This window comes from Meriones unguiculatus, chromosome 7 (genome assembly GCF_030254825.1).
Source record: "Meriones unguiculatus strain TT.TT164.6M chromosome 7, Bangor_MerUng_6.1, whole genome shotgun sequence".
Taxonomy (NCBI): Eukaryota; Metazoa; Chordata; class Mammalia; order Rodentia; family Muridae; genus Meriones; species Meriones unguiculatus.
The window spans coordinates 15,116,270-15,119,513 of NC_083355.1; positions in this window are offsets into that span (position 1 = coordinate 15,116,270).

Sequence of the window (3,244 nt, forward strand, 5' to 3'; positions counted from 1 at the left end):
TTGGGAGGAAGGAACCTCAGCTGAGGAAATCTCTCTCTCTCCATCAGGTTGATGGGCAGGCTTTTCTGTGTGGCATTTTCTTAATTAATAATTGATGATCAATAGAGGAGGGCCCAGCTATGTGGGTGGTGCCACCCCTGGGCAGGTGACCCTGGGTGGCATAAGAAAACAAGCTGATGGAGCCACTGAGAGCAAGCACCATTCCTCCCCGGTCTGTGCTTCACTCCCGGCCTCTAGGCTCCAGCCATGGCTACCTTCCGTGATGAGCTGAGGGAACCTGGAGGGGTAAGATAAAGAGCCTCTTCCCTCCCCAGGTTATCTCTGGTCAGGGTTTTATCACAGCCCCAGAAAATAAGAAGGGCAGGGACTGTCTCTGACATGAACTCAGTGCCTGGCTCTTTGATCACCTCCCCCTGAGGGGGGAGCAGCTTTGTCAGGCCACAGAGGAGGACAATGCAGCCAGTCCTGATAAGACCTGATAGGCTAGGGTCAGATGGAAGGGGAGGAAGACCTCTCCTATCAGTGGACTTGGAGAGGGGCATGGGAGGAGGTGAGGGAGGGAGGATGGGATGGGAAAGGAAAAAGGGAGGGAGCTACAGCTGGGATACAAAGTGAATAAACTGTAATTAATATAAAAAATAAAAAATAATAATAAAGAAAACAGGATGGGACAGATATACCATAACTGTGGGCTGATGCGGAGGAGCATGGCTGTGTGTTCCAGGCAAGTGAAGGGCTACATAATGAATTCCAGACCCTGCCTCTAAAAGGAAGAGGAGGCCAGACATGGCGGCTCAACCGTTAACCCCAGCACTTAGGAGGCAGAGGCAGGCAGATCTCTTTGAGTTCAAGGACAACTCTGGTCACTTACCGATTTCCAGGACTGCACAGTGAGAGTCCCCATCTCAAGACAGACAGTTTTTCTGCATTGTAATTTATTTTGTGTGTGAGTGTGGGTGTGGGTTGGGGTGCAAATGCCACTTTATTCATGTGAGGTCAGAGGAGAACTTGTAAGGTTCGAATCGCCTTCCTACCATGTGGGTTCTGGGGATCCAGTACCAGGTTCTGGGTTTAGCAGTAAGCACTGCCCAGCTGAGCCACCTTGCTGGTCTTTTGATAACAAACCCCAAATGAGACGGGGTGGAATTTCTCCCCTTTTGTGTAAGTACCGAGGAAGCTATGGATTTGTAAGAATTTCGGATGCTGGATTTTTCTGATCAGGGATGCTCTGCCGGTGCTGTCTCTGTCTCTGTCACTGAGGCAAAAGAGCGTGAGCCGGCTGCAATGGGACCTGCTTGTAATCCCAGAGATCCGGAGGCAGAGTCAAGAGTCAAGAGCAGCCTCAAGTATATACTGGGTTTGAGGCCAGCCTGGGGTACATGAGACTGTCAAAAAGAAAAGGAAGGGAAGAAAGGAGGGAGGGACAAAAGGAGGGTACAGCTAGGCCATGTGGCCAAGGCCTATAATCTCAGCACTCGACAGGTGGTGCAGGAAGATGAAAGTTCAAGGCTGGTCTAGCTCCTGGCCAGCCTGGGTTACACACCAAGATCCCATCTCAGATACAGACAGACAAACAATAGACAGTTCTCTAAATTAAAAAAGAAAGCAAGCAAGAAAGAAAAAGGCTAAGTGAAGAGCTCCCAGTTTGATTTTCATGGAATGATCCTCATCCTTGGAGTTGGAGGTTTGAAGACCTTGCTTTTTAAATCTTTTAACTTAAATTTTTTATTACTTTGTGTGTATGGATGTTCTACTTGCATGTGTCGTGTGTGTGTGTGTGTGTGTGTGTGTGTGTGTGTGTGTGTATGCCTGTTGGATGAAGACATTAGATCCCCTGGGACTGGAGTTACAAATAGTTTTTAATCTACATTTGTGTGCTGGAGATAAAACTTCTGGAAGAGAATCCAGTGCTCTTAACCCCTGAGCTGTCTCTTCAGCTCTGTATTGTTGTGGTTTGTTTTGAGACAGGGTCTCACTATGCAGCTATGGCTGGCTTGGAACCTGCTATGTAGACAAGGCTGGTCTTGAACTCACAGAGATCCACCTACCTGTGCTTTCTGAGTGCTAAAGGCGTGAGCCACCACACCTGGTGTAAGACCTGGGGTCTCACAACTCAGGAGTTCAATATCGTGCCCTTCCCAGAAACTTCCACAGACCACGAAACTCATTGCAAAAGCAAGAGGTTTAATTTAACCATTGCGCAATGGGATCACCCCTGCCGGTCAGCAAAGAGTGGCACCGGGAGACAAAGGCCTTAGGTTTTTAAAAGAAAAATTGTGGGAAATTTAAAGTTGCAGTTTTGGCAACTTAGGATTGGATGAGGAAGCTATAAAGTAAGATAATTGGTTAGTCTTAGGTGCTCAAGCTTGGCCAGTCCTGCCAAGTGTGGATGCAGCTGCAATTTAAAGGGGTGGTTAGCTCATCCTTGAAGCTTAGGGGCTGCGGACTTTTGGCTGGAGGTTAAAAGCTACTCAGAAGAAGTCTGGATTCATTGCTAAGAAACACTATCTCAAAGACAAGGGTCTGGTCCTTCTTTTTGCTGAGTAAAGGTCATTGCTTTCTTGGTTTTTTTTTTTAAATATATATCTGTCCTCACAGATAGGGTCACATTCCTCTGTTCTCTGGAAAGGTACTAAGAGGCTTTGGCTTAACCTGGACCTAAAACTCAAAACTATAGGCTTTAGAAGACATATAGGTTACAAAGTTAGTCTAACCCTTTCACTGGTAGAATTTCAACTTTGACTCTTTCCCACAGATTGATCGCTGTCTTGTCTGGGAAAAGGGAAGTGCTGGGGTAGGACTTCGTGGGCCAAGATGCCATTTCTGGGCACTTGTAAGTTTTGGAAGCCAGCAGGAACTTTACTGACTTAGGATGGCACACAGAAACCACGGATGACAGCAAGGAAAATACCGCCCACAGCTGTTGACAAATGTTGCTGGGGTGGGGATGGGGTGGAGAGATGGCTCAGCAGCTAAGAGTGCTGTCTGCTCATCCAGAGGTTCTGAGTTCAATTCCCAGCAACCACATAGTGGCTCAGAACCATCTATCTATACTGGGATCTGGTGCCCTCTTCTGGCATGCAGGTGTACATGCAGATAGAGCACTCATCCACATCAAATAAATAAATATTAAAAACAACAACAAAAAAACGTTGCTAGGGTGCTTCATCCAGGCCCCACAAAAGGGCAGAAGCTTGTCAAAGATGATGTGATAAATCCGAGGTGAAGTCTCACTTTGAAAAGA